Source organism: Silene latifolia, chromosome X (assembly GCF_048544455.1).
Source record: "Silene latifolia isolate original U9 population chromosome X, ASM4854445v1, whole genome shotgun sequence".
NCBI classification, from domain to species: Eukaryota; Viridiplantae; Streptophyta; class Magnoliopsida; order Caryophyllales; family Caryophyllaceae; genus Silene; species Silene latifolia.
This window is the reverse complement of record NC_133537.1, coordinates 135,520,457-135,532,938: the sequence shown is the minus strand read 5'-3', so window position 1 is coordinate 135,532,938 and position 12,482 is coordinate 135,520,457. Positions and strand designations below refer to the sequence as shown.

Below are 12,482 nucleotides of genomic sequence, written 5' to 3'. Positions count from 1 at the left end.
GCACTAAGTTGAGCACCCAATTGAGTAACGGAGTCCACTTCATGCTTTCCTCCTCTAGTAGCCTTGCGAGGTCTACTATATTGTGAGTTATGGACCGCCATTTCCTCAATTTTGTTCCATGTTTGATTGTCATCAACTTCGGTGAACATTCCATTTGATCCCATGTTGAGAATGTTCCTTGAATCTTCATATAAACCGTTCCAAAATTGTTGTACCAAGAACCATTCGCTAAGTCCATGGTGAGGACATGAGCGACAAATTCCCTTGAATCGCTCCCAAGCTTCATACAAAGATTCTTCATCCATTTGCTTAAAACCCGTAATTTGAGCTCTTAGCATGTTAGTCTTTTCCGGTGGGTAGAATTTTTTGTAGAAAGCTAGAGCCAACTTCTTCCAAGAATCAATTCCGAGAGTGGCCTTATCAAGGCCCTTCAATCATTGTTTTGCGGTGCCGATTAGAGAAAAAGGAAATAAGACCCATCGAATTTGGTCTTGAGTCACACCGGTTTGAGAAATCGCATCACAATAGTCGCAAAAGGTTTCCATATGAGAATGAGGGTCTTCACTAGGCATCCCCCCAAATTGGCTCCTTTCGACTAATTGGATAAAGGCGGATTTGGCAATAAAATTTCCAGTTAGATGTTGTGGTGTAGGAGTACCATTGGGTAGGTTCTCCTCGGTGGGTACGGAATGTGACGAGAATTTAGGCATTGTAGGTTGATTTTGGGTGGTATTGTGTAATGGGTTCTCCTCTCCTTCTCTTGCAAAAGGGTTGATGAACTCAATAGTTGGTTGAACAACCTCACTAATACCTCTCAAATTCCTCCTAGCAAATCTCCTATTGTTCGTCAAGGTTCTTTCAATTTCACGGTCAAAAGGTAACAAATCACCTTGTGACCTTCTAGACATGCAAAATATCAAACAACTCGAGAATAATTAGAACAAACCTTGAGGAGTTTTACTTCCGCAAGGCGAAGAAAGACACAACTAATAACAATAAAAGGAAATCTAAATCAAGTAAACACCGTCCCCGGCAACGGAGCCATTTTTGATCGGTCCGTTTCGTGTTCACAATTTAAGGTGTGGTCGTTGGGTCACGTCCGAATCAAAACACAATTTATAGCTTCACAAACAACTCTACAATTAGTAAAGAGGCAAGTAAAGGTCGGATCCCAAGGGACGGGTATTGAAATGAGATTTCTATTGCAACTAGTGGTGTCTTAGGGGTGTCACAAATTGGGTTGATGTAGAAGGTCACTAAACTAAAATATCAATGGAAATAATCAAGCAAGATAAAATAAAAGGGTTGTAAACAATTGATTAAAAAGCACTAGGGTGTCATGGGATCATAGGGGAATCATGGGAATTGATCATACAAACATGTTCTCAAATTATAAGCAAGCAATTATTGTTGTGATGGATTGAGTTGGGTTATATCTTACAATCCTAGGAAAGTTTAGATCCCGGAGCCGAATCGATTAGATTGTACAACACCTACAAGTCGACTTAGTCTTCCCTACTCAACAACATGCATGGTCTAATGAGACTCGAGTTGGGTTATGTATTACAAGTCTCATTGAAAAGATAGGAGATGGTGGTAAATGCAAGGATTCATAGGCTTAGCATTTCATCAAATATAACATGTGCATGAGTTGAGATCAAAACAAGCAAGCAAATAAAACATGAAAGCATATTAATTTAAGCATGAATCATTCCCCATGTTGGTTTCCCCTAATCACCCATTAACCCTAGCTAAGAGACTACTCACTCATTATCATGTTGATCATGCTAGCAAGGTTGTCAATCATACCAACAAAAGGAAACTTGATGAATAATTGAAAGTAATTAACAATAATTAAAGAGGGATTAAGAGAATTATACCTACTAATGATTCCAATAATAAAGCAAAGATAAAAGAAGTACTTGATGCTTGATTGAGAGGTTGTCAATCTCCCAATAATAACCCAAATAATCTTCAATTACCCAAAATAAAGGGTGAACAAAAGAGAGATTAAGGAAATAAAACTTGTATTAGAACTTGATTAATTGTTGATTACAAAATTAAAGAGAGATTTGATTTGTATTAACTACTCTAATTATTGATAAGAAGAACATGCTCTTCTAATTAGACTAATGGGGTATTTATAGTGGAAATTAGGGAGATGCATTAGGGTTAACTAAGGGCTAAACTAGTAATTACACTTTTTAGATTGAGCAGGGAGGAGCTGGTATTTTTCGAAGGAAGGGCTTCTTTCTTTGTAGCTTGGAGAAGACGAAATTGCGCTGTAGAGGAATCCGAGCGGATTAGTGTCGGGACGGGCGGATTCTGGCGGTGGAACACGAGCGGCTTTGGAGGAATCCGGGCGGATTGTGGCAGTGCTAACCCGAGCGTCTTGGGATGAAACCGCACGGATTGTGCAGGTGGAGGACGGCCGGATTGTAGTCAATCCGCACGGATTTTTCTTCAGCAAGATTTCTTCTTCTTTTCTTCCCTTTTCTTCATAAATTCCTTGGGGATTTCCTTGGGGACTCAAGGATCCTTTCTCAACATTGCTCATCTACTATAATATGTACAAAGGCCTTCTAAACTTGTCTCTCCTTGATGCTTGGTCATTGGATTCGATCAATTTAGTCTCGTTTTGCCATGAAAATGCAAGATTCTTACTCCTTTCCTGCCAAGGGATCAAAATCTCAAAGAATATGCAAAACAAAGAACTAAAGATAATAAACGACCCAAATATGCACTAAAAAGCATGGGAACAAGGCTAATTCGGGGGCTAAATATGCACTAATTATGGTCACATCATAGAGTCTGGTCCTCATTGCAATCGACCGAGCATGATATCCTGACACATTAACTGGGGGCTCGATCAACCGCAGACGCTCCATGAGCCAAACCTACCAAGAAGACGGGAGTTAATGTCCAACAAAAAAAAATCGAAAAAAAAAAAAAGAAAACAAAAGGAAAACGGTTGGCATTATACAAAAAAAAAGAGAGAGAAAGAGGTTCTTACCTGCAAAATGATAGGACTTCCCAAGTAAGGAAGCTCGCGGTTGGGTTTTCTATCATCCAGCCCCAAAATGATTTCTCCTAGGCACAGACACGCTGGGCTCCTGCGCAGCTCCATCTATTCAACCAAACTCAAGTAACGAGGATCTCCTCTCATTTCCTTATCAACATGCCCACAAAGGACATAACCATGCAGTAGGCAAAACCCGAATGCCCTACGCCTCGCCACGTAAGAAATAGAAGGGTCTTCCCTGTTTATAAATCGATCAATAAAATCAAGCATACGGACTCCTTTTGAGGTCACCAGACGGTCAACCTCAGCTTTAGTCAGTCCAAGCAAATCTCTATATTTGCTTTTGTACCCTTGAGAGCTAGAGGGTATGGCAGGCATATTTTCGGGATCCCATCCTCCAATTGCAGTAATCTCCTCAGAAAAAGGACAGATATCACGTCCAGGGAAGGCAAATACATGGAAATTAGAGTCCCAATATTCGAGACAAGCATCCAAGAAAGGGTTCACAACCTTCACCAATTTGAGACTCAAAATCGACCCCAAATTAAAAGCACCCATATCATGCTTTTCATCGTTTGTAAATTCATTTGTCCACTCCTTGAGACGGTTTTCAAAGGCATTCATGATTTGTAAATCTTTCTATGTAAATAGGAGAGTTTTATGTAATAGACGGAAGAAAGATGGGAGAATTATGTGAATAAAAGCTCCCTCGGCGTCTATATTTATACTCAAAGCTGTTTTCTAATTTCCGTCAGAACTGAAGACATGGGGAAATGGCGCAGCACCTGCTGCGCCTCTTCGAAGGATCACAGCTCGTGCTGCGCCTCTTCCCCAGGCTAATTCCGTGATTTTCAGCTTTGGATCTTTCCTAATTTATTTTGCCTATAATTTCCTATTCCTATAGGCTAATTATTTTGGTAATTCCGTCAAATTACCATATTTTATGTTTCCTAATTTTCCGGGCACGCTCTTCGAGACGAAATCGACATTTCTGCCAAATACGCACACTTACCCATTTCATTTTGTTTTCTTTTTTGGGGGAATCATTTCACTCCTCATTTCACATTTCATTTCAAACTTATACATTTCTTTTTTACGTTTTTTTAGAGGGTAGCCCTCCCTACCGTCCGGTCATTTTTTTGGCGTTTTCTTCATTTCTGGGCAATTTTTCGCATTTTTAGGTCTTTTCCTCATTTTGCGCTAATTTACGCCATGTATATATTATGTGTTTACGTGTAATTCTATGTAAATTTCGGCAGCATGACGGCAAAAACCGTCATCTACCAAACCTGTTCTAAGCTAACCTGCAGGAACAAACAAACAACCCAGCAGCAAAGATAATCAGGCCATCATATATACAATCAAAATGCTATATGTACATCAAACTGGGGGCTCTTGCGCAAAACAAGTCCAAAAGTCCAAAATGAAGTCCTAAATGTACAAAATGTATACAACACAGCCAACGACAACACAAGCAAAGACAACTACTCCTGGTCGCCACCTCGCTCGGTGACCCTAGCCTCGAGAGCAGCGATCTCGGCGTCCCTGACCTCCAACTCCCTCAACCGGCGAGCCGTCTCCTCCTGGGACTGTGCCAGCTCCCGCTCCAGGTCGCGCTCCCTCTGCAAATGACAAAGAAATGCCTCATTTCAAACAAAATGCGAGAAAATTACAACAGAAATCAAAGTGAATGAGAGATTCATACCTGTCGTCCTCGGCCACCAGCAAGTGCCTCGATGGCTGTAGCCCGTAGCCGGTTGGCCACCCTCCACAGCGCCACATGTCGGGATGACGCCACCTGCATTTCAATAAACAAAAGATTATCAATGAAATGGACAAATGTATTCTTATACAATAACAAAAGCTAACTGAATCGGAGGCTTACCCTCCTAATCAAATGTTGCCACTCGTCCAGTCCAGCATCTGTCACCGCCTCGCTGAAGTCGCGGAGTTCGGAGATCATCGTCATCCCCGCCGCATCAGTGTACTCAAGGGTCTCGGGGTACGCTGGGGGCTCGACACCCGCCTCCTCAACCTCCTGTGAAATTCAAAAGAAGGCTTTATTCGATGATCATTCTTCATTTTGTCAAGTCAATTAGAAAAGGGAAAATGAAACACTTACCATGACCGGCCAGTACGCCAGCCTCTGACGAACGAACAGAGAGTGCTCCTTACCAGGAAGGAGAAGAGCGTCGCCACCAACGTCTGCCAAGTCAGCCTCCCTCTCAGCGTCAGAAGGCTACCTAAACATCGTCCGAGGAGGATCGATAGGAACCGTGAAGGCATCACGAGAGCACTGACGAGTCAAACGCTCGCCCAGGTACCAGACAGGTCCCATAGACATCCTCAGCAACAACCGACTCGAGCTCCTAGGTCGAAGGACCTCAGCCACGAAGGCCGGAGCGCCAGGGTAGTCCACCCAAGGTCTCGGCACCCACTAAAAACAAGTAAATGAAGAGGTCATTCTTGTGATCATTTCTGAAATCGATGAAGCAAATAAAAAAAGGAAGGGTGATTGAAAATACTTACGTCACTCAGCTTCAGGGCGTTCACGCCCCGTCGACAAACATCATAAGAAAAATGCTGGCCCTTTCTACGATACATCACCCAGTCCCTAACAACTGTGTAAGCTCTCGGCTCAGGCTCCGTCCTCTTGGGCGCGAAGCCCGGAAAGTAGGAGTACACCCACGCCTGCAAAGCAAGACAATCGATGATGATCTTTCACGATTCGATAAAAAGAAGAAGCAATGATTTTCAAGATACAAAATGAAGGTTCATACCTCTAACAGCAGTCCACGGCTGACGGTAGCAGGAGAAGCCCCCTTCTCCAGCAACTCAGGACGAACCATGGTCCTCATGTAGCGCCTGAGGACCGCAAAGCCAGGAGTGACCCAGTCCCAATGACCTAGGTCACTCAGGTCAGAAAGGAAGGGAAGAAGCTTCGTCGACAGCCTCTCCCCCTTGTCTCCAAGGTAGAGTGAAGACAAGAATCACCAGAGCCATAGACGAGCCCTCTGCTCTGCAGTACAAGGAGGAGGAGCCACCTCCCTCCCATCCATCGTCTCCAACGCCGGGGTCTTACCCGCAAAGTAATCCCTAACGTAAGTGCTCGGCACTAACCCGGGAACCGCAGCAGCGCTCGCCGCCAGGTTCCAACCAATCAGCCTCCTAGCCTCAGCCGAGTCCACCCTCATGGCCATCAAAGGCCACACCACAGCCTCCTCTCCACACGACAGACCAGAAATCATGCCGCAGTCCTTCAAAGTGACCCCGACCTCATAAAAAGGCATGTAAAAGGTGGAGGTCGTGTCCCAGTACCGATCGAGGAAGGCTCGAATCAGGCAAAGGTTAGCCCGAAGCTTCCTTTCCTTGATCTCCCTCCACGCTCCCACCAAGGCTCCGAAAGCTCCTAGCTCGATAATGGCCTGCTCCTCCTCCGACAGTCTCCCATAGGCCTCCATCATCGTCATGTAGCCAGAAAAGAACCTCATGTTCCCAGCCTCATGTATCGATTCAACGCGAAGCTATCTTTAGCTCAAAGTGAAAGAGAAATGAAACGGCAAATGAATAAAGGAAGACGATGAGAGAATGACAAGTTCGAGACTTACCAAACTCTTCACCGTCCTGTAAGACAGGTGACTCTCCGCTGCCCAAATGAGATGATGACCATCCCATTTCTCAGCCCACTCAGGTGCCCTCATCAGCTGGCGACCACCTCGTCCGACGTTGGCCCGCCTCGGGACCTCCTCCTCAGCAGCCTCTTCCTCAAAGACCTCCTCGAACACCTCCTCAAAAGTCAGAGAAGGGTCAAATTCAGTGTCCATGTCCATGGGAGACCTCCCCGACATAGAAGCCATGTCACCTGCAAAATTAGAGCAAATTAGGCCGCGTCAAATGACGGCGAGCCTTGGTCAAAGTGAATTCGAAGCCTTTCAACCTCGGAATATGGCCTTTTCCTGCCATCCTTGGCCATTTCTTTCGAAACCTGGCCACTCATGTGGTAAACTGGGTCAAGTCATGTCTAAGTTCGAGCCTAGTAATGGGTTTGGGTCGAAATTTCGGCAGCATTTCGCTATAACGACAATTATGCCCTAGAAAAGTGTCCTGAAAAGGCCGTCACAAATCAAAAATCTGAGATGGTAGGAAGTTTGACCATCACACAAGGATCCCAAATACCAAATTTCATCACAAATGGGCAATCCTAAGGCCATTTTCGAAGCAATTTACGAAACAGCTGAGAAACCGTCTCAATTCTACTCAAATGCTCAATACTCAATGAAAATTCAAAAAGAACACATGGTTATGTTCCTTAAAATACCAATTATCCATTTCTAATATTAATTTCACTAGGCAAATCTATTTGGGGGAAAAGCCCCAAATTTTCGAATTAATTGGGTTGAAAACCCTAATTTTTTCGATCCAAATTAAGCCAAATACGGATGTTTAAGCAAGAATGAGTCACATACCTCGATTAGTCATGATTAATGCAAGGTTTTGACCAAGTTTTGGCGGAATGTCGTTAGAATTTGAGAGAGTTTAAGAAGAATTTGTGTTTTGTTATAATAACATAACACGGGTTCGGTCGAGTTTTTACTCAGACAGGGACGAACCTAGGAAAGGACGCAGCAGGTGCTGCGCCTCTTCCAAGAGTCGCAGCTCTTGCTATGCCTCTTCCTCAACTTCCCTCGAATTCAATTTTTAAAAGTTCGTTATTCGTGGGCCCATCTTTGGTGCGCCTCTTCTCCAACACCATATATCGTATATTTGGCCCGTTTAATATTTATTCTTTGTCCGGACCCGCATCTTCGAGCAGACTGTGAATTGTCACAGTACTTTATCAAGACTTCGCTTGTAAAAATGAGCGTATTTTCTCTGACAGTGTTTCGACACGCCTCAATCATTCCCCCAGTGAGAGTTCATGACAGCCGATTGTACTTCTCGAGATATGGAGTTCGCTTGAGACCAACGCAAGCAGATTCCCCCAGCAGTTTCTACCGACATCCTGCTGCCTTCAATATTATATTATACTTTGTTCTCATGCCAACTATCTTGTAGGTTCCCAGACTACCCATGTTCCTACACCTAGCCTTCACCGATAGGATCGCACTCCTTTAAAATCGTCTTTTCCGGGTCCATACGCCCAAAACCATGGTTACCCTTAGGCCTCCTTCTCGCCGATGTTTTCCTTTAGGGTCCCACACCCCTAGCACAATCCTTATTTATCCTTTAAGTCCTAACCTTAGCTCCTACGCACCTTCGGAAGCATCTCGAGAAAGAAGTCTCAGGTATGATTTCTTCTTATGGCTGGCGAGCTTCCTTACGTAGTCTAGTGGACTTTAAACGGCCCTCCCCAATAGTCGACAGACTCTAAAATGTTCCTGGCGATAGGTCCTTGGCTCAGACCCCTTGAGCCGCCTCGCGTCGCCATAGTCGTCAGGTTGTAATCTTCGGTTGACCTGATGGCTATACTTTGACTTTCGCCTTGTCCAAGACTCAGTCAAAGTGGGGGCTCTGTAGATACCTCATTTCTGCACCTCCCGCAAACCACCCGGTGATGATTGGGCCGCATGTTTGGTACACGGAATGATTTATGCCAGTTTGTAAGTTTATCGTCAAGTGATAGCTCAAATAATTGTGTCTACCCCTTGGTCGTTATCTACGCACCATTACGGTCGTTTTGACAGTAATTAGAGTTCATTTGGAGTGCGGGTCAAAAACCGTCTTTATTTTCTAATAAACAGTTTAAAATGCCGAGTCGGAATGTTCTGGAATATTCCGGATATTTCTATTTATAATTTTAATCTTTTCATCTTTTGTCAAAATATATCCCGAAATCATATTTTGAACAATAAGGAAGCTGAGATCTATCGCAATTCCATAACAGAAACGCGGAAAATCTTTCTTCCGCAGGAGGAAACTTCTGGGGAAAAGACGCAGCACCTGCTGCGCCTCTTCCAAGAGTCGCAGTGGTTGCTGCGCCTCTTCCCCAGCTCTTTTCTGCGTATTTTAAGATCTTTTCAAGATTTGTTTCCAAAGTTTTACCGTAACCCTAATTCCTCTGTGTGATTAGTATAAATAGGGACCTTCGTTCCTCATATTTCTCACGCGAGTGTCCGCCCTTCTCTTCTCCCTTTGCATTCTAAAACCGCGCTCTTTGCTTATTGACGTCTACGTGCTTGATCAATCGACCACGTAAGCTCGGATCCTTCCGAGTACCAGTCTCGTTTGCATGACCGACCAATTTGACCAACTCCACTTCAATTAATCAAATCAATTTAATCTAAATCCTCTTACGAGGGCACTTTCATCATACATTCGAGTCGAGAAATCACTAATCGTTAACTTAGTTAATCTCGTTTCGTCAAACATGTAAGTCTGAGGGTGTAAATCCCATATTTCATTATTATATTTTATTATTGTATAAATTAATGTAAGGTTTAAGTCGAAAACATTTTTAAAAACGATTTATAAAACCCTTTTATCAAGCCTATTTTCACGGATTAACAGAAGACAGTCGCCGAGAAGAAACGCAGCAACTGCTGCGCCCCTTCGAAGAGTCGCAGCATCTGCTGCGCCTCTTCTTGAGGTTGCCGCAGTTTCTGCCTTTCTTCTTTTTCCTTTGTTCTTTGTTGATTCGTCTTTTTTTCCGTCTTTTCTTATTTTCTTCATATTTCCCCTCGCATAATTGTAATGCATAATTCATAATTATTTATCACCCTTAATTTCCGACTTAAATCCCAAGTAATCAATATTTGCGGGTTTTTGTCATTAAAACAAACCCGGATTTTAGAGGTTCGATTCGTTCATATCAAGTCTCTGGAATTCGACTTTTGTATACTTCATCTGTTTATCATCAAATAAACCTAATTAATTTCTAATTAGTTTATAATTCACCTTAGTTCACTATGATTAATTCTCATTCGTTTAAACTTGTTTCTTCATCGCTTTTATGATTAATTCACATGTAAATAACCTGTTAAATCACTTCTACTTGAGTCGAATATCAATAATCGATCATTAAATCACCAATGAATATTAACAATATGCAGTTCCGGCTCACAACCAGAACTCGCCTCAGGAAGAGACGCGGTGACCACTGCGCCTCTTCCAAGGGACGCAGCATTGTTGCGCCTGTTCCGGGGTGATTTCTGTCTCTGAACTTCCATTCTTGCTTTGACCTAGTTTATTAGTTTTACGTATTAATCGACTATTAACCGTAATATCACCGCTAATCTGTCCGTTTTCTAACCTTAATTATTTTCCTTTTCTTTTCTAGAATTATCCGTTTTAAACGTATTTTCGACGTAAATCATTGAACCAATGTAATTATTGTAATTTTAATTATCTTATGTCGTTTATTGTACTCTTTATTATCCTTTGTTTGCTTTCACATGTAATCAACCTTAAATCCCTACTTCGACCTAATAGGTTCTAAATTACATGTTCACCGACTTAGTTAATCTTCACATGCTAGGTTTTAAACGATGGATGTTGCATTGCATGTATATTATCGACAACATATCAAGTATAGATAATTTTCCTAATCATTAGTAGAGGCCGCTATCGAGGCGGGCGGGATTAGGTGTTCGATCAAAAGAGCTTCCTAATACGTACCCTCACCCTTACTCTAGATCTTTGTGAACACCCGTGTTCATTAGCATCCACGAGAGTCATTCTAGACATAGAATGCTAACGGTAACGAGTTCTTAGTGTCTATGTCATTACTTTGTGTCTTGACATGACGCAAAGTATTCGAACGGTTTCCAATTTTCCACAATAAATTGGTGGCGACTCCACAAATGCAAACGCTTGTTTTCCCAAGCGCCCCCGTGTGCCCCCCGTGACCACATAAGTACACAAGGTAATCAGCTGTTCAATATCCACCCCGTCTCCCGATCACACACAACCACTGACTACACACCAAGGTGTGTAGCCCTGCCAGATTACCCATCACAAACAGGTAATCCTCGCCGCCAGTGAGGGACTGCAGCCAATCCCCACCTAAATCCCGCTCATCAATGAGCGATAACTCTGTCCATTAATGTGCACATCCCCTCCCGTGGCGGGTTTCACGGAGGGCGAAACTAGGGCGTGCAGCCACTCCCGCAAGTGACTCCACTCAGCCGAGGACGCACCTCGCGAACCATCATCATCATCAATCATCACAACCCAACACCAACTCCAAAACTCCAACAACAACAGATAATCACAATAACAATTACCACAATCGCAATACAAACTTAAATCAATTAAACAGGAACTGAGTAGGGAAATCCTACCTTAGCACAACTGCATGAAACACAAGCAAGCGATTTAGAACGGCTCCTCTACGAAGTTTCCGCCTAACAACAATCACATAACAACAATCACTATATGCAAAACCCCATTTTTCCCAGATCATAATCAAAGGCAAACCCTAAAATTTTAACCAACAAATTATAGAAATGAGGACTTGCCGACGACGATACAAAGGATGAATGCACTTGCTAACGATCACACACACACACACACACACACACACACACACACTAGGAAGAGATTTAGAGAGGATTAGAGCGTCGTTGAGTGATTAGGTTTTGTAAAAGTGTAATTAGAAACTGATTTACATTTTTATATAACTCTAATCATTTCCAAATCAAACCGGGGAAATAACACTCGACGGACCGGATACTTGGTCGAGTATAGAGTATACTCGGCCAAGTACCCTCTACTCGGTTGAGTATTCCACATACTCAGCCGAGTGTTCCTGGGCAGTAGCCAATCCATGATACACGACACACTCTACTCGACCGAGTAGGCTATACTCGGCCGAGTACCAACCAAGGAAAACCGTAGTATTACAACTTTACTCAAAAATAAAATAGATCTGAAAAATTGAAAAATAAAATATGTAATTTGTTAAGAAAAATTTACTCTTAGATCTAAAAAATAAAAAAATATAAATTTTCAACAAAAATTAACAATTAAAAAAGAATGTAAATTTAAAAAAAAAAAATCTAAAACTTTAAAAAAATATAATTAAAGTTTATGAAAATTTAATGTTTGAAGGGTATAACTTTAGTCGTAAATAGTGCAACTTTAGCCGTAAATAGTACAACTTTAGTCAACAAAAATTAACAAATAGATATGAAAAATTAAAATATAATTTATTACTAAAAATTCACAAGTAGATCTGAAAAATTCAAAATAAAATAAAACGATATTTTAAATACGAAACAAATGAGATCTCAAAAAACGAAAAAAATAATAATCAAAAACCAAGACACCACCTACGTCCTACAACAATCTAAAATTCAAAAAAAGAAAAAGAAAAATCTAAAATTCAATAAATCAGCCCCATAAAACATAAACCAAAGATGCCCAGACGATAAACCAGCAGAACCGACGATACAGAGGGGAGTGTGGGTGGTGGTTGGTCAGCGACGGGTGGTTGTGAGTGGCGGTGAGTCCAGATCTAGAC

At 42.3% G+C, this 12,482-nt stretch overlaps 1 non-coding gene across 1 annotated transcript; it reads left to right on the top strand.

Moving 5' to 3' along the window:
* Positions 1-231: 231 nt before the first annotated feature.
* LOC141625724 (small nucleolar RNA R71) lies at positions 232-338 on the top strand. The gene has a single exon (XR_012535489.1). It is a non-coding gene; the product is annotated as a small nucleolar RNA R71 (small nucleolar RNA).
* Positions 339-12,482: the final 12,144 nt, after the last annotated feature.